The sequence below is a fragment of the Cricetulus griseus genome (genome assembly GCF_003668045.3).
Source record: "Cricetulus griseus strain 17A/GY chromosome 1 unlocalized genomic scaffold, alternate assembly CriGri-PICRH-1.0 chr1_1, whole genome shotgun sequence".
Classification (NCBI taxonomy): domain Eukaryota; kingdom Metazoa; phylum Chordata; class Mammalia; order Rodentia; family Cricetidae; genus Cricetulus; species Cricetulus griseus.
The window spans coordinates 160469500-160489392 of record NW_023276807.1 but is presented as its reverse complement, the minus strand read 5'-3'; positions in this window follow the sequence as shown (position 1 = coordinate 160489392).

Here is a 19893-nt window from a genome sequence, read left to right as displayed (position 1 = left end):
ATCATACAAACATGCATCAAAATTTGCTAAAGTCACATAAATGAAAATTGGCGTTTATTGACCAGTCTTTTCTTCAACAGGAATAAAAGTTTTCAAGAAACTTTGAAATGAGTTCTTTGAGTTTACATCAGAAACATCAAAATGGGAAACAAGGGAACCTTTCACACTGTAAGAGAAAGAATATCTACAGCACAAACTGTAAGAGGGATAGTACACAGTAGCAATAAAGATAGAGGCTTTATCTGTCTTCGTCCTAAATACTCCACTTCAAATCTGATCCCCTCATGGTTTCCAAACTCTGCGGTTGAAACCAACATGACAAATGGCGTGTAATAATTGTGTGATACGCTTCATATGGTACCTTTCAGAGTCACACAGTATCTGGAGCATCCTTTGTGAAAGGAAAGGAATGTGCTTTAGCCAAGCCCTCCTCGGCCTTCCCTCTAACTTGGCTTCATAATAAAAACAGATCATGAAATCCAGCAGCAGAACAAAAAAGAAAGCTTGAGAAATGTCTTACCTTTGGTTGGCAATCATATTTGTTTCGTGAAAACTTGCTTTTAGCAGTACTTTACTGCATCTGGTGGGAGAGATGAAGAGGGCCCTCTTGGCTCACAGTGGAAATGTAATTCTGGCTATTTCTGTTTGCCATAGAACATCTGCATTACTTACTGAAAAGTGGGGAGGTTAAACTTTAATAAATGAATAAGCTAAAGGGATAAGATGCAAAGATCAAGATCTACAACACCATGAACTATCAGTTACTTAATACACAATATACATATGTATTCCACATCCACATTTACTATATATGCACACAGTGGCTACTTTATATGGAACTAAGGGAACCAGGAACACAAATTTTATTTCAATCTGGGAGGAAACCATGCAATACAGATATGGGAACAGGTACAAAACATTTATGTTATTTGTCCCAGTCATGGAGCTTGTTAATGGAAAGGCATGCTCTCCAGTGTTGATGGTCTTACCCTGAAACTCAAAGGCCTCTGTGCACTCCCTACCCACTGCCAGAGCAGAGTTACCAGTGGAGCTTTGGGGTTGATATAAGAACGGATATCCACATTTAAGTGTGGGCCCAACAGTCCTATGAAGGCTGCACAACAAGTCAAGGCAGGCACAGTGACAATGACCTCCTTGTTTGGAAAACTCACACATTGTTTCAAGAGGCTGCAAGAGCCCCGAGGACTCAGCTGGATGGTAGCAGTCACCTTTCAGTACTTAATAAAACTGTACCTTATGAAAGGACCTCTAACATTTGCTCAAGTGCTTTGAATTGTGTGGCACCCCTGATATGGGATGTCCTTCTGTATGTTGTGAATATGTGGGCTTTTATTGATTGATGAATAAAGCTGTTCTGGCCTATGGCAGGGCAGAATATGGGTAGGCAAGAAATACAAGCAGAGATACAGGGAAAAAGAAGGTGGGGTCAGGGAAGATGCCATCTGGCTGCCAAAGGAGAAAGATGTCCAAGCATCATTGGAAAGCCACAGGCAACTGATACACAGATTAGTAGAAATATGTTAATTTAAATGTAAGAGCCAGCCAATAATAAGCCTGAGCTAATAGGCCAAACAGTTTGTAATTAATATTAAGCCTCTGAGTGGTTATTTGGGAACTAGTGACTGGGAGAGAAACATCTGGTTACACACCCCAGTTCATAAATATCTTCACCAGTGATTCTCAAACCCGAGCCATGGGAGTCAGCACCATCAGAAATTCTCAGCCATAGAGTCAGCTGAGAGTCTCTGAGATATGTGGAAGCCTGGGGTACTACCTTAAGACAGTGAGCCAGCAATCTCTAGGCAGTGACCTGGAATTGTATGAACCACCTGATGGCATTAGGATCAATAACAAATAACATCTATTGAGGTCTCATGATTTATAATGGGGCAGAAATACCTGGCCTCCTGATGACATCATAGCAGTTACAGCGTTGATCTGCAACACTTCACATGTGTGTTATAACACTCATGCAAATAAATGTACTATGCTGTCACTTGCATGAGAAGATATCAGAGCTATAAACGCACAAGGTGCAATATTTGATGACAAGACTAAGCAAGTGTGTTAATTCATTTACATATTTACAATACACTTTTATTTTCTTTTTAAAAGAGTTCTCTTATTTTAAAAAATGTACTGTAAAATAGTGTTATGGTGGAAGCTTCATCCCAGCCTCTGGCATCCATATACCCAAAGAGTCTGGAATGTTCTGGTGGAAGTTCCATAACAAGGCCCCTCCCCTATCTCTCTCAAAACCCTGCTGCATCTCAGAAAGCCCACCAAATGATGACCCCTTCCCCCAGAGATGCTCAAGACCACTCCCACAGGGTATTTAAACTGCCTCCCAAAAAATAGACTTATGGTTTTCCAGTCTCACTTCCTGTCTCCTCTCTGGGAGGCTGGAAAGCCACCCTAGAGTGTTGTATCATTAAATGTGGGCTTTTTCTAATTCAGTTTGATTTGGTCTGATCTAGATTGCTCCATCGGCAGAGAGGCTTTTTGGGGAACAGAAACTTTTCAAATAATATGACATGTTCTAGCAGCTGCAGCCTCAGCCCTCTGGTGTTTGCCTGGTTTCTTCATAGCATTATTTTTTGTCTTCAGTTTTATTTCCCCTAAGGTGAATTAATCATCGTAGGTCTATTATCAGTAGACCACAGAGATGCACGCGCGCACACACACACACACATACACACACACACACACACACACACACACACACACACACACACACACACACGCCCCACTCCCATGTATCTAGTATTGGTAAGCTACAGCATTTAGGTTGGTATACATGTACTCTTTACTGTTCTCACAGTGACAGAATTATCTAATAAAACATAATTTCTATAATTAAATGATACTTAACTGTATTAATGTTGTTTTATTATTGTCTTGGAACTCACTCTGTACACCAGGCTCGAACTCACAGACATCCACCTGCCTTTGCTGACATTAGAGTGTGCTACTAAGCCTTGCTGTATTGTTTTGTACCCTCACCCTCACAGAGTTCTGCTGTGCAGTCAGAGTTGAGACTCACTGGCTCACCAGAGCAAAGCTACCTGAACCTTTTCTTTTGCATCTGTGAGACTTAATGAGGATTGTAGACCAGTCTCGAAGCTAAAATATTAAGTCAAAAATTAGTTTCTAACATTTTTTAAAAAATGCATCGTGGGGTATGTGTGTGTATGTGTGCCCACAAGCATAAGCCTGTACAAATATGAGCTTGGAAGCACGCATGTAGCATGGTGTGCACATAGAAGTCAGGGAACAACTTGTAGAAGTCAGTTCTCTCCTTCTTCCACGTGGGTCCTACAAACTGATCACTAGTCAGTGGGTCCAGAAGGCACCTTCACCTGCTGAGCCTCTGGTCCTGATGGCCCTGCTTTGTAACCTTTGAATACTTTCTTTTAAAAAAGTTGTCATATAACCATATTCTCCAACTTCCTTGCTTACCAGAACCCTCTGGAAGACTTGGTGAGACACATTCCTAGGCCTCCTGCCCACAGGTTCTGATTAAGTAAGTCTGAGGTGAGACCAGAGAATTTGCATTTCCAACAAGATCCCAGGTGCTGCTACTCTAGCTGGTCCTGGGATGGATACACTTTGAGATTCACAGGACATTGATCAAAACCTGCCAGGTTCTTTCGATAATGGCCTTGTTCCACAGAAGGCAAGAGACCTCTGTAATCAACTCCCAGGCTTTCTCACCAGCAACTGACAACTAATAAACATTGAGCTCCCAATAGCATCTGGAAGTGTTTAGCAGACTACACCTATAGGCCATCATTTGACCTTGGTTCTCCTAGGAACAGACTTCCTTTAAAATAAATCTAGATCCTGCATATGAGAGAAAGCAAGCAGTAGTTTCCTTTCTGGGTCTGTTTTTCTGCCTTTAGCACAAATGGACTTTAAGACAAGAAATGGATCTGGAGAGAGGGGGCAACAGATGGAATTGTGAGATGAACATGACCAAAGTACATTATATACTTGTATCAAGGCTTCATAATGAAACCCATTGTTTTGTATAATTAACATGTGTCAATAAACAGATAATGGGGGAATTTTTATAACCTCTCTTCCTTGAAGCATTTCAAATGCTTTTAACTTTAAACACTTTCTAAATACATACCACTTTTCTGTAAACCTGGCACACCCAAGATGACCCACAATGCCTCTTCTGCTGTGTAGACACAAGTAGGCACATGATGTGTTAGACTTTTGTTCTTTGACATGGTACAAACCAATAGACATAAAAAAAATAACTTTCTTCCTAAATTTATTTATTCAAGGAAACAACTAGTGGTGAATTGAGACTGAAGCCTCAAGTCTGAAATGCCAGGATCAACTTTGGTGAAGGAAATATATGAAATGCTGAAGATTATTCATACATACCAATATTTGCTAATGTCTATAATGAATCAAAGCATCGAACTGTGAGTTTTGGATTGACAAGGGAGCAAGTCCTTTGGGTTAGTCTTGGGCAGAAACAAACTCTGAGAATCACTAATCAAGGAACTAAGTATTCAAATGTTAGCATTTTGGAAGGAAAAACATACACTTTGTCTTTCCTGAAGGGAAAATGCATAGGAAGGTTCCCAGCTGCCTGGGAACTCTGGGTGGGGACAAATCTAGGAAATGGAAGCATCGTGGAAGAAATGGTGCTGTCAACCTATATCAAGCGACACGCCTGCACCCTTTCTTGGGAAGGAAGTAATAGAACAGAATTAGTTAGGATACCTTCCGGGAGAAGCAGAGACGTTTGAGACTCAGCCCGACTGTTGGCCTTGGGATCTTTCATCACCAGAAGGGTTCCCCACTGTAAATGTTCAGAAGACTACCTCAAAGGCGGGTCAAAAACAAGTGGATTCAGAGTTAGGAAAGAAGTTGGCCTGTGGGGGAGGGGACAGAGTGAGGATGCCGGGAGTGTGGCCTGAGTCAGAAGGATTCAGACTTAATCCTGATAGTCACTCCCTAGCTGGTGATCTCAGGCAAATTACTTAATCTAACTCTGGGTTTGTCCTTATCTATAAAAGGGGATAATCATACCTACCTCAGAGAATTGTTGTGGGGATTAAAAGAGATAATGACATGCTTGGCACCCAGTGGGAACGCAATTGTCCGGAAGCAGCTGGCAACCCCACGCTCCCTCTAGCACAATGGAAGTCCTCCTACCTTCCTTCTTAAGTACAAGCTTTTTCCGATGGTTCTTTGCTTTTCATTATCTGCTTTGTGTGGAGAAATGACCAGAGAGAAAAGAGTGTTGCCCTCCTGGAGCTGGCTACCTGTCAGCCCTGTTCCTCACCCTGCTCCCAACCTTTTCCTCCAGCTCTGGTGTGGGGGTGGAGGAGGTGGTGATGCAGCCTGGGGCAAGTTAGATGCCCCCTCTCCTGGAGAGGCAGCTTTAATTAGTCATTTGCCTAGCGTAACTCAGCAAATCTCTGTTTGAAGTACAAGGATCCTAAACAGACTTTGATTTTCCCATTTTCCATTTCATGTCAAAGAGGTAAGAGAGTGGCCCTGAAGTTAGACAAGGCTTGAGTTCTCAGGCTTCTTCATCCCCGCCTTCTTTGGCTGTGTGAAATTTAGGAGTAAATACCTCCTAGACACAAATGCATTCTGCATGCCAGCTCCCTGTCAAGTGTAGCAAGTGCTCAGCCAGCTACTGCATTAGGTTTTGGTTTAAAGCCACTCTAAATGAGTTATTGTTTTTAAATTATTTACATGGCATTATTCCTTTCTTGTAAAATGCAGAAGTGCTGTCAGTAACAGCACAGCAGCAAGGTTATGAATGGCACTACAAGTAAATCAAGGTAATTAGGCTTCAAGTTGCAAATACTAACAAGTTCTCTACCAGCCACCACTTCACCGACGATAATAAAATTTGCATGATTTCCTGACATTATATGCACCACATATTTTCACTGCATGCTCACTGTAATTACTGAGGGCGTGATCTCACACTCAGAGCAAGCAAAACTCTCCCTGAACCCAGCAGTGACTATTACAGATGCTTAGAAACGAAGCGGATGGAATTAAGGAGAGAGTTCCCTACATAGCTTTAGGGATCTGTGATGTATCAACTGAATCTTGACAGCTAAGAAAAAGTGCAATATTCTCAACTACTCCTCAAGTAAGCCCAGGTCAAATTATAATGAGACGAAGGTATCTCTAAGATAGGCTTGTGTCCTGGGTTTTGTGATGATTGACTCCTGCAATTTGTTTTCTGGTTCTTTGATGTTAAAAGTAAATGTGATTTGAATCCCTGATATAAAAGCATATGTAAACATAGCTTTAAGTCTAAGTCAGGAAGGCAACATTCTCTTACACTGTTTTTTTAAGACCAGAATGAACAAAATGACTCAATACACACAAAGACTCTTTGCAGGGTATACAGGAAGTACAAATACAAGTAACTAAGCAAGTCAGACTCACTGTTCATGATCCATTTCCAACCTCAAGTTAGTCTTCAGTGCTTGGGGTATCTGTCATATATACAAGTTTGTTATCACACACATTCTGTATTGCAGTTCAGCTAACCACATATACATCAAACCTTTACTCTTCCCTTCTTGAACACTGGTTTAAAAACCTTCCTCCCCCATGGCTGTTTTGATATAGAATCTCAAGGATGCACATATGATAAAAATTAAAATAATTTCTTTGTGTGGCATTGTACTAGAAGAAGATAGGAAAAAACAATTCCGTTTCTAAAGTTTGCCTCTATATCTTGGGAGACTGACATAGCACCTAGCACATTCTCTGGCTTCTGCAAACCACTGGCTTTCTAAGAACATGAAAGCAGAACATTCTCCAACAAGCTCTTTCAGAAAGCCCATGTAGAACTGAAAGCCTTGCTATAGTTAGGAATACTCAGCACCTCAGGATGGCAAGAAAGGACCCCCATTTTCAAGAATTTAGCAACACTCAGTCACCCCTGAAAGGAAGGAGAATTTTCAGGATGAATCATTGCTCTCACCAGCACAGAAAGCAGCTGGTCGCATAGCAATGAAAACACTGTTGTTGGGGGCATTCGGATCCTAGATGCTGCACGTTCCAGACTTTAGGACTCCCACACCCAGAAGAATCTACTGGTAAACCCTTAAAATAATGAGATTTGAAAAGGATTCCCACCCCTTTGGCTGGCGTTAGTCAAAGTAAACAACGATAGTTGTTGGAACTACTTCCTCCATCTCTCCCTCAGTGTCAGTACCTCCTTTCTAGGTCTCAGTATGTTGGGGAAAGGGTCGTTTTTTTGGTAATGGTAAGGTCTACAAACTTGTAGTAACATATATGCAATCTTTAGAAAAGTAGAATAAAAGCCTGTTGCAAATAGTTTGTGTTAATTAGCTTAAAGATTACATCAAGCTCTGCGGTAGGTTTACTCATCTTTAATTATATCCATTTTTAGAGCAGTAGTAACTTATGAGATTTCTGGAATGTGTTTAGTAATCCACTGTGGAGCCTGACTCAGAGTCATAGAAGAAAGCTATCTAGTGTGTCCAATTGCCGTGACTGTGGCCTCCATCATTTGTTCCCACACTTTATCATGAATAGGAAGGCATCAAAAGCACACAGTTCAGTTAACACAATAGCCATATGAGTCTATTATGCAGATGTGACACATTTTACATTGAATCATGAGTGGTCATAACTTCTGCTAAAAATACACATGCCCATGTTCAAGTGACCTTTCCTTTGCCCTTGACTGGATTTTGAAGACAAAACAAGCTATCTTTTATAGAATTCAACAGTCTGCTCATTTTATTGTTGTTGTTGACAATACTGCTCTCATTTTTCTTACTCTTGAAATGTCAGAAATTAGTCTTAGAGTCAAGACCAAGTTTTCTGAGTGAATAACTTCTTACTGAATATGTGTCATTGTCACTGAAACATTCAAGCACATCTTAAGGTCAAGGCTTCTAAGTACTATTGCCATGGTTTTCCTCTTTAGCGAGCTTTTGATTGAGTGCTTTAAATGAAGATTAATGTAGCAGCTAATCAGTTGAGATGTTTACAACCAGTGAGTCCATTGCACAAAGGGCTTAAAAAAACACTTTACTAATTCTTGGAGAATTTCATACAGTGTATTTTGATTGTATCTTCCTCACACTCCTCTCCCTAAATCCTCCCAGATCCAGTCCCATGTACCTTAACCCACCAACTTTGTGTCTTCATTTTTAAAACCCATCATATATCAATTTGACCTGTAATATACTCCTGGGTGTGGGGCATCCACTGGAGTGTGATTAGCCTGCTAAGAGCCAGACCCTTAAGGAAATCTCCCACCCCCAGAAACCATCAACTATTCATAGGTCCTCAGGAGTGGAGGCTCATGAAGGCCTTCCCACTCCTTCCCACTCCAGAATGACTACCATTTTGATCTTGTGCAGGTTTGGGGCAGACAATGACAGCTGCTGTGAGTTCATGAGGGCAGGGACTGTGTCATGTCCAGAAGACATGGTTTTGTTCTAGTCTTCCCCAAACTCTCTGGCTCTTACAACCTTTCCAATCCTTCCATTAAGATGGTTCCTGAGCCTTTTGGGAGAAGGTGATCCAGGTGTCCTATTTGTGGCTGGGCACAACTGACACTTATTTTTTGTGATGTTTTTCTAAAGTTTAGATTTTGAGAGTGTGGTAGCAACAATCTAGGCCAACCTCCTATGTTTTTGTGGATGCATTCACACCTTTGCCTTGTTCTTTCTCGTGTTTATAGCTGCTCGATGTTTGCTGCCTCCCTTTCATTTTATTTGGAAAGAATTCACTCTGAGAAAGAGTAAAGGAATTTCAGAACTGAAATGAATGTCAGTAGAGTGGAGAGTAATGGGAGAGGATATTAGAAAGTGTGACATATCTCAAGATACTCAAGTTGAAGACAAAGTTGAATGTAGTAGGAGAGTATAAAAGTTTTGTCAATTCTAAATTAGAATCATTGATTATTTCTAGCCAGAGTAGATGTGGAAAGACCTTTAAGATTGATGTGCATCAGCAAAGGAGATGAAGAAATATTCGCTAATGTTTTTATTCATTCAATTGGCTATAATAATTAAGCTAACAAAGTCTTGTTGGCATTCTCCCCTCCCCCAGAGAAGTCTGTTATTTTTTGTTAAATAGATAATTCCTAAGTGCACTATACTCTTAACATTCTCTTAATCATGTCTGCCTACCAGGTCCTTTCTAAAGGGAGCCTGCAGATATATGCCAAGGGGTGCAAAGACTTCTCCACAATATATGTGCTGTGTGAATACAAAGGTCAGTGTTAAATGGACCCAACTTAGAAAATGGTTAGAGGAGAAATAACTATAAGGAAGGAAAAAAAACAGCTTAGAGTACTAGAGAGTTTTCTAAATTATCAGGTTAAACCCAAACAAGACACCTAAGACTTCCTAGTTAACTCACAGCAGGGCTACTGTCAGAGCCAGTGTCAGTTCTCCATGTTCCAAAATGAGTGCATTCAGAGCCAGACAACTTAGATACAAGAGGTCTAGACAAACACATGGAACAGCAGAGGAACAATGAGTCTTCTCCAGTCCTTTCACATATCTTCTTTAGCAAATCATAGAAGAATCAACAGATAATAAGATAGAAGGCTTTTTAAAGCTCTGCTTAAGCTTTGGTGTTGGTGGTGCACGCCTTTAATCCCAGCACTTGGGAGGCAGAGGCAGGCGGACCTCTGTGAGTTCGAGGCCAGCCTGGTCTCCAGAGTGAGTGCCAGGATAGGCTCCAAAGCTACACAGAGAAACCCTGTCTCGAAAATAAATAAATAAAATAAATAAATAAAGCTCTGCTTAAGCCTTAGTCCAGTGACACCCACACATTATCCCTTCTTACTATGGGAGAATCAGAAACTCAAGGCCAGTTTAGGATACGTGAAGTACCATCTCAAAAAGAAAAAGCATTTAAGTGGTTATTTATATACTAATGTATTTATTTTAATTGCTGCTGATCTATGCAATTTGAAACTAATATGATTTAATAATTAATGTGTATGTGACCTAAAAATAAAATAAAGTATGCACTGGCAATTGTTAACTCGATTTATTGAACCTAATAACAAGGATATACTATTTAAATTTTCATTGTAACTATATTGTCAGTTGTAGACTTTGGACTTAAATTATCTAAGCCATATGTCTTCATTTCCTTTGTGTAGTAAATATTGTCACAAAAAGACAGTTCTTTGGAGATGATGAGATGAAAGCTGCCTTTTAACTTTAAATGGGTATTAATATCAGAAGACACATCACAGAGTATATGCACTAGGTTGGCCTTAGGAGGCATCAATTTTCTGCATCATCAGTAGAAAGAGAGTAAGTTGTTTTCTAAATCACGAACAACAAAAGACAGTAGTTTCTGCAGAGTACAACATACCAATTTCTGAGAGCCACTACTACATGAAAATCGTTCAATATAAGTCATAGAACATATAAGAAAAAAACGGTGTTAAGAGCACAAAATTTAAAAGGACATAAGCCCAATAAAAATAGTGATAATATTTTAGGCATGTCAAATTATGGAAAAATCATAAATTACTGTAATAAATATGGCAAAACCTTTATCATAACAGTAAGAAAAAGAAAGAGGGCTGAGGAGGTGGCTCAGTGGTGAAGAACGCTGTCTGGTTTGCAAATGGCTGCAATCATGTTCTGCCTTCCAAAAACCTCTCCTCTACACAAAGGCAGAAAGAGAACTCTGTCTTTCCTAAGTTTCTTAGACATGAATCCTCTCAAATTAGGACCCCACCTTATGGCTTCATTTACTCTTAATTGTCTCTCTGATGTCAGTATCTCCACATTGGTGGTATCAGGAGGCACATAGTTCAGTCCATCACACGACTGAAGCAGGGGGAAATCTGGGTCATAAACAACAGATAGCCACGGCTTGCTGATCTTACCCAGATATAGACGCGCACATAGTGTGTGCTCTCAGTTTAGTCCAACTGAAGTTGCCAAGAGACTCAAGGATGAAACTGCACATTCAGATGCAGGGCTCTCACACTATGCTTCAATTCCCCTGTAGTATATCAAGTTGGAAGGAAATAGCATTTTTCAAACAAGTGTTTTAGCACAACCAACTGTACTTGTTCAATTTAATCAGTCAATGAACTTTGGGTACCTCATTTGTGCTAAATATGTTGCTAGGGACCAGAATTACTGCCATGAAGAAGTCCAAGTACTTAGATTCTACTGAGTGGGAGACAGACCACTTACATACCCACAAGGAAACCACAACATGAGAGCACAAAACCAGTTTGGTGATATGAAAATTACTCTTACAAAATAAGGAGGGGATTGATGGGGCAGGGAGAAGACACCTTAAACAGAACCATCCGTGAAGACATCTCTGAGGAGAGTGTGGAGGACCAGAGGAGAGGCCTCCTCAACAGCTGTGGTTAAAACAGAGCCCCTGAGACTGAAGAGAATAGGTGACATTACAGGAAAGTAATTAAGTTAAGGACCAAAACCATTCCAGAGGAGACCTAAGAAGCCACTGAAGACCTCTGAGCAAAAAAATTAAACAATTTCTATGCTAAAACTTTCACTCTGGTTTCTCTGAAAATCTCCCATAGTAAGAAGGCAAATCAACAAGATGGGAGGCTGTATTAACAAATCAAGGTAAAGATAAGTAGTTTAGACTAAGGTATGAAGGACTGATACAAGTGATAGGACTCAGGCTTTTTGAGGGTTTAGACAAAGGTTGTCACTAGTAGCTTGAATGAGGGTTCTGAGCCAAAGCAAAAGATACAAGAATGATCCCCAGATGTCTATCTAAAATTCTCAAGAAGTCATCCTAATACCATTGATTGAACTGTAGGAGCCCGGGACTTTAAGTTTTTGGGGAACAACAGTTAAATTTGAGACATGCTCAGGGTGTTGAGGATAAAGGCTTAAACTTGGGAGCTATCATCACACACACACACACACACACACACACACACACACACACACACACACACACACACACACACATACACACGGTGGGTGAAGCAGAAATGAAATCACAAAGTGAGTGTAGGACAAAAAGAAAGTGGGCAGAAGCTGAAGAGAGTCCTCAGGTCCCAAGGCTGAGAGTAGAAGAGAAGCCTTAAATCGGTAAGAGGAACAGGCCTGAGGAGGGAATGAAGAAATGTCAGGGACGTTTGATTACTTTGGATAAGTTAAAAAAAAAAAAATCTGTTCTGTGAAGGAAGAGAATTTTCTACTTCTTGGGAGACTTTTCAGAAATATTGGTTAGCCCTAATTTGATCCCATGCTTTTGGCGATTTTGGAAAACAAAACACATCCCACATGATTTAGTGTCAGATGTAGGATACATAGAATCAAATGTTGTGGAGGTACTGCCAATAGTTAATGCCTCAGAACCGTGCTTCGGGGACAACATATCTTAGAATATGCAACTTTTAGATGATGCAATTTTTGAACCTGTTATTGTTTATGAGTACTCCATAATGTAACGCATGTACATAAGAAGGCCAACCGTGCCCTCTAAACATAAAACAGGGTCCCGGGTGGGTCCTCTTCTTACCTGCTCTAAGTTCTCGCCCTTCGTCCAGGATGCTCCTCTGTGTGTACTATATGCACAGAATCTCTTCCTGGAGAATGGACTTCCTGGAAACACTAAAGCCTGAGAATGGCAGAGAGACACTGGGGAGTCCTCTTGAAAGCGACCCTTGTGTGTACAGCGCTCAGAGGTAGCGAATAAAAAATGGATCATGCTCCTTCAGTGTTGTATGTTAGTGGTTCTCTCTGGTTCTCTCTTAGCGGGAAGCCTCACCACCTCTTACGAATGTCTCCTTCTATTAACCCTTCGGTGAGTCACACAGATAGATGCCTGATGATAATCCTCTGGTGGACATGCTTCTCCTCCCAGAACAAGTGTTGACATAGGGCAGGCTCCAGATTCCCTAAAGCCAGACTACTGATCCCAAACTTTAACCACATTGGATCCTGCCTGCCTGCACATCCTGCCTCGGGCTCCACACCCACCTCACCGCCCACGGCACGAAGCGGTGACCGCAGAGCCAGGTACTCACAGGGTGGTCCTCTGAACACACCCCCAGGGAAGAAGGCATGAAATATTTATTGACAGCACGCCAATGGTAGAGGAACGCAGGCTGAAACCTCGGTAAAGGTGCATCTAACACCCATGGTAGACACAGCAGCATCTGCCAGCCCCCTCATATGTCCTGGGGGGAGGTTCATTTGCACTAACCCCAGCAGTCCAAAACGCAGCAGCTGTTCTCAAAGGGAGTCTGATACATAATCCCTTGCCTAAGACCAGCAGTGGGAGGTGATGTTTTATTTAAAATGTGCTAAATTGTTAACATTTTTTTTTTTTTTTTTGGCCTGCAGCAAGGAGGTAGAAAAGCAGCTGGGAAGTTAAGGTAGGTTCTGGGCCAGATTCACTTCCTGACACTTTAATTCTCTACCTTTTTCTGCACTAGAGACATCCTCATCTCGAAAAGAATCAGACTCGGAAAAGCACAGCACAGGTCAGGGTTTCCAATTCCTGAGAAACTCTGAGATCAGACTTTTTTTTTTTTTTTTTTTTGCTAATTGTTGCTGTTAAGTAATTGCCTATAACAGATGGACTCTGAAGTCACCCTTTTAAGAGCACATATTATTTTGCTGTTCTCGTGATGTCTGATTATATTTGAATGAATGTAGAACAGTCTTGTACCCTTGAAAATACCCTATAACTCAATGAATATGGAAAACATGATACACATTGTTAAAAAGGGCTACCAAGGTCACTTGTGTATTACTTCCATAACCTACAATGCGAGCTTTTGGGTCTATCATGGTAAACAGTATCCTAACATTGAGTTTCTTGGGGAAGAATAAATATCATTTTTAGTATACTAAGATCTGAATATAACATTCTAAGGCTAGGAGTCACTGTCAGGATAATATAAACAAGAATGTAAGTTTCCTTCAAACAGGTATTGTGTTTAATTTTATCTCTAGCATTGAGTGCTTGCTTGAAATTTATTAGTGGTGTCTAGCATACATTATTAGCAACCATAAATTCATTATTTATTTAGTTTGCATTGGATCCTTTGGACCTCAGAGTTTTGTTCGACTGGGTTGATTTTACAGCATTAAACATTAAATTCCCAGGACTAATAGAGATCTTGTGGTTTGTGTTCCGAGCCACAGGCTTGTGTGTGTGTGTGTGTGTGTGTGTGTGTGTGTGTGTGTGTGTGTTTATTTCAGTTGCTTTTTTTCTCTCTACACAGTGAAGGGTAAGGGTTTAGACAACATTGTTCCCAAGGTAAAAACGAGCTTGTAGAGGCAACCTGATTTTACAACTAGCTTGACAACTCAGATGGGCACAGCTTCCCTTCCTAGTTATCTGCAGGAACTCCAGCCCTCACAGGATATTTGTAGAAGTCATGTAGATAACTCAAGTTATCCTTTCATGAAACAAAAAACTCGTCTTCACCCTAGTGTAATGAATCCTTTATGTAGAAAAACAGAATTGACACTGACAGAGAATGTCCTACTTGTATGCTGTTTTCCTCTCCAAAATGTAAACACATTGTTTTAGGTACTCTGTGAGAATAGAGAGTGTTGTAAAAGTAGTATATTTTTATACATCTATTAATTTAGTATGCAGGTACACTTACTCTCAGGGGCCCTTTGTGGAGGTAGATGCAGGACAACAAGCAAATTAAAAAAAAATGTAAATCTATAGCATGTGTCAGAGTGTGGAATGCACACATTCTACAGAAAGCTTGCCATAAAATATAGAACTGCTGGTGGGTGCACAGCCATAATTGCTCTCTGGAGAGTAAAAGAAGTCATGCTGCCTCCTCAGCAGAAATTCACCTCCCCATATGAAAATCTGATAAATTTTCCCGTTTCCCACAGAGGGAACGACAGAGAATTTAATGAGAAACACATTGGAATGGGACCTGTCACTGTGTGATTATGCATTCACTAATCTCACCGTAGGGTACAGAAAAACTCAGTCTTCTCTGAGAGAGTTTATCTGAAAGAGAGGACAAACACATCTAGAAATAAATTACCAAAAGAGAAATGTCTTTTCTCCCCCACTGATACCTACTGACATCTCACTGGGTGGTTTGTTTGCTTTACAAATAGAAAAAAAAATCAGGATTTGCATAGTAAACTATTTTTATGATGGCCAATCGAAGTGTCACATGCTGACTGATGTGTTGGAACCTAAATCATCTCATAAATGCTTGGTAGGTTCAATTTGCTCTTAGAATTTGTATGTAAAGAATCTAAGTACAGTGACAGGGAGAGTGGGTGTTCTCACTCATACTGAAGGGGCTGTCTTGCACCTAACATGAAATTCTCTTACCTGGGATAGATTTCCTCAAATACTTCTTACTCATCAATCAAGTCATCCTAAAATTTTGAACACCTAACATATACCAGGGACCTAGACCTATATGTGTATACTAATCCCTGTGACTAAGTCATGTATCCAGTGACCTCTACAAAGCATTCAAAAGTAATTTTGAAATGGATTCAAAATTACTACCAGCTATGAGGATTTCATAAGGGGTATTTGACTAATGTCAGACTGTAAAGTGCTGTAAATTCATATATGCTCCTTCGAGGGTTTAAAAATAAGAGAGCACAAAGAATATATTGAATAAATACTGGGCAAATCAAACATATCTCATTAGTCAAGTGCCTTGCACAAGTTAGAACTTCAGAGACAGCTTCCTGAATGAGCAGAGAAAATGGTGTTTGGGTGTTGTGTGGTGAGCTATCCTTATTCGGAGGAATGACATTAGACAAGTTGCTCGAAGTCCTTCGTGGATTTCTTGAAAGCTTGCAGAATATGTAATTATCATCACAAAGGAAACATTAAAAGATGGTGTGGGACCTGAGAACTCTTTAGTGCAACCAATGATGCTGCTACAACCATTCATTGCCCTCTGTGTTAATGCACCCTTGCCGTCTCATCCATAAAATACTGAGCTAAATATGGCCTCAGTGTTGTAAGTATATCGATCCAATCTGACTCTTGGTCAGTTGTTAAGTTCTAGGGGTCAAACACAGGGCTTTCTGCATTCTAATGAACATTCTTCTTCTACTGAGTTCTATCCCCAGCAACTTTTTTAAAACTAAGAACGGGTCTTTTAAAATTATGTGTATTTATTACTTCATTGACTTTTTTTTCAAGCAACTCCCCAGTTTCATCCAAATGTAGATTATTAGTTGAATCTAAATAAGAACCATGTTCCGTTTGAAACCTAACTAGAATTGTTCTTGTCTGTTGCTGCATGGGTCCTTCATTTGCTTGATCAGTTACACCAAGATAAGTTACATTATTTATGGCAACTGTGAAGGGTGTTGTTTCTCTGATTTCTTTCTCATCCCATTTATCACTTGTATAGAGGAGGGCTACTGATTTTTTTTTATTTAATCTTATATCCAGTCACTTCACTGAAGGTGTTCATCAGCTGTAGGAGTTCCCTAGTAGAGCTAAACTAGAGTTGTTAATATTTAAAAACTCCCATACAATTTATTGTAACAAAGCTGGATCTGATGTTAAAGATCAAATGGTAGAGGTCATGTTAGGACCGACTTGCTTGTGGTGTGAAAATAGTTAAGCTAGAAAGTGTTGAAGAGCTCTTGATTTATTAACTACCATATTATGTAATTTATAATGCTGTTTGATGACTTGAGGCACACTGGAATGACCTAGTACTGTTTAGACCGGAGGTTCTCAATCTGTGGGTCATGACCCCTTTGGAGGTAGGATGATTCTTTTACAGAGGTCACCTTAGTCCATGAGAAAACACAGATATTTACATTAGAATCCATGACAGTATCAAAATTACAGTTATGAAGTAGTAGTGAAAATAATTTTGTGTTGGGCATCGCTACAACTGTATTAAAGGGTTGCAACATCAGGAAGGTTGAGAACCACTGCCTTAGACTGTTAGGTATAAAAGTGTCTCCACTGACTTTTGTCTCTTTTATCTCCAAGACTTTCAAATATGACAAAGAGCTTAAGGGAGGAAGGGATTCTGTTTCTGTCTTCATGAGATGAAAATTATATTTCCAGCACAATTTTGTACAACTAGCTTAAAAACTTCAAGAAGATGGTGAGCTATCACTCTTTACCTAAAAGTTCCTTTCTTTTAAACATTTTATGGTATTTATATAATTAATTTGCCTACCTGATATGTGCTTTCTTTCCAGGTCCTAGACTGTGTGTCATTTGGAAATGACTCTTTTCAGTGTCTTTTATCATTATTATTATACAACATCATACTATGGGGCCACTATAATTCAAGTAAAAGGACAAAGGTATTTTTTTTATTTATATTTTGGTTTTTTGAGACAGGGTGTCTCTGTGTAACAGTCCTGGCTGTCCTGGAACTCAATTTGTAGACCAGGCTGGCCTTGAACTCATTAAGATCCTCCTGCTTCTGCCTCCCAAATACTGGAATAAAAGGCAAGCAATGCCACCTCCCATCTGTAGTACTGCTGGCAACAAAGGTGTTTTATATTCACAGTTACTCATAATTAGTTTCTTTAGAAGGCAGCAAAGGTTGATTTGGGGAACTATGAAGCTGATCATCTTATTTGGGCTCCTCTCTTTATTTCTGTTTATGTTCCAGATAAAGACTATTGTGAACTAAAAATCAAACATAAAACAATTGGCAAAACTGAGGTATCAGCCTGGTGTTTCAATCTGTTTGGTACAAACTAGTTTCCTAAATATGGAGGCTTTTAGATGAACAGGATCCTAGTCAGGCAGCTTTGTTTGACAAGAGATGAACTAGTTACCTAAAAACAAACAATCAGAAACTGCTTGTATTGGTACACTTCTTTAATCCCAACACTCGGAGGCAGAGGCAGGCCGATCTCTATGTTTTGAGTCCAACCTACTCTACAGAGGGAGTTCCAGGGCAGCCAGAGATACACACAAAGAAATGTTATCTTGAAAAATAATCAAAGGAATTGTGCATATGCAAATCATCTGTACATGATTCACTAATTGAAGCTTTTGTCTTAACTGTGTATTAATTAAATGTAACCTTATATTGCCAGTAAACTTCAGATAAGTGTAATTTATTTTTCAATTTCAGTATGGCTTTAAATTTTGAAATTAATGACTCCTGACTTGTACATAACACACACACACATACACACACACACACACACACACACACACACACACACACACACGGTTGATCTCCAAATTTAACTTCATATGCTAATTAAATCAAACTCAAAGTGCAAGATAAGCTGTGTTTCTTAGTATAAAGTGTGAGTCGTATTTAGCTGATTTTGGTGTATACATGAATTTGTTAACTGTCATCTGTTCCTTCCCCGTTTATTAACACGATTCCTAATCTCTGCTTCTCTGTGTAGTCTAATAACTTGATAAATAGTTCACAGTGTTTAACATGACATTTAAATACACTAGAAGAGGATTTCTAACATCGTCCTGTCTAGATAGGGTCAATGTGGCAGCTATATTGGAGTTTGATGTAGCCTGTTTTGTGCAAAACACCATTGTCTCATTTAAATCAGGAGTATACTGAAGTATACGCTAATTAAAATTTGTAGCAATTCATTACTTAAAAAAATCATGTGTTCAGTGTGACACTTAGTCAAATTATTGACTTTATAAAAACTCCTAGTCACATGCATGATATTTTAGTTCTGAGTATATTATACATAGCATGTACAGATTTTTCCCATTAAAACAATGGCAACTGTACGTATGCTACTAAGATCAATTTTGATATGTTTTTGATGTGTCTTAGTTTGTATACCAAAGCAAGTCAGACTTTGTTTTAAAATGTTTATCAATATAAAATACAGACTTGTGTGAACACTTCTGCTCCATGAAAGACAGACACCTGATGGTCATCTACACATTTTATTGCAGTGTTTATGAATATAAGATGAACACTTGTATTTAATAGATCTCCATAAAAATGATTATCCAAGAAAATAAATTTTGCAACTCTTTGTAAGTTAAACTTTCTGTGATTTCCATTCAGTGTTTGGTATTTGAGTTGAGAATGAAATGTCATTTTCAGCTTATCAAATTCCCAAATCAAGCTCCTTTGTTACAAGGACAGGTGTTTCTAAGATACATCAGATTTTCTTATAGCAGAGTGGATCCACTAGCTGCAGTCTTTACCTTTGGGATAGAAAGCGCAAAGGTATTTGATTGAATAAAAGGAGTATTTTTGACCATGAGTCTTGATATGAATACCTGGCCAGTGATTCATCTCCTTCGGTACGCGTGCGCACGTGCGCGCGCGGGCACACACACACACACACACACACACACACACACACCCTGATTAGTTGCTCTCTGTGAGTCCATACAGTAAGGATAACAGAGAGAATAGAAGTATTTTTAAGCACTCTGGTTTCACCGTGCATGCTTGATGGACAGAATAAAATGTATTCCTTCAGCTGTTCTTGGATGAGGGCAAGGGGTAGACAAAAGAAGAAGCAAAAGAGATGGAATTAGACAGCCACAGATGCTTTACACTTACTGTGCTTTTGCCTCTGTCCTTTCTTTACATCCAACCTTTAAATACATCAAAATGTCCTCCTATTTTCTTCCTTCTAATGGTGAGAGCCCAGCCACTAACGTGGTAGGAGTCCACATAATGCCATGACTTGATAACAATACACACCTCCTAGCTGAGCCTCTGGGGCCGTGGAAGCACATTTAAACAATTTAAAATGTAGAACTAAACATACACGACTTGAGGTATGGCTACAATAAAGTAAACAATGCAGTGAAAAAATGCATAGGGGATCCACATGCTACCAGACAATCTATCAAAATGTTTACAATCCAGGAACAGCAATAAACTGACTGCTTGTGGCACATTAATTAAAATAA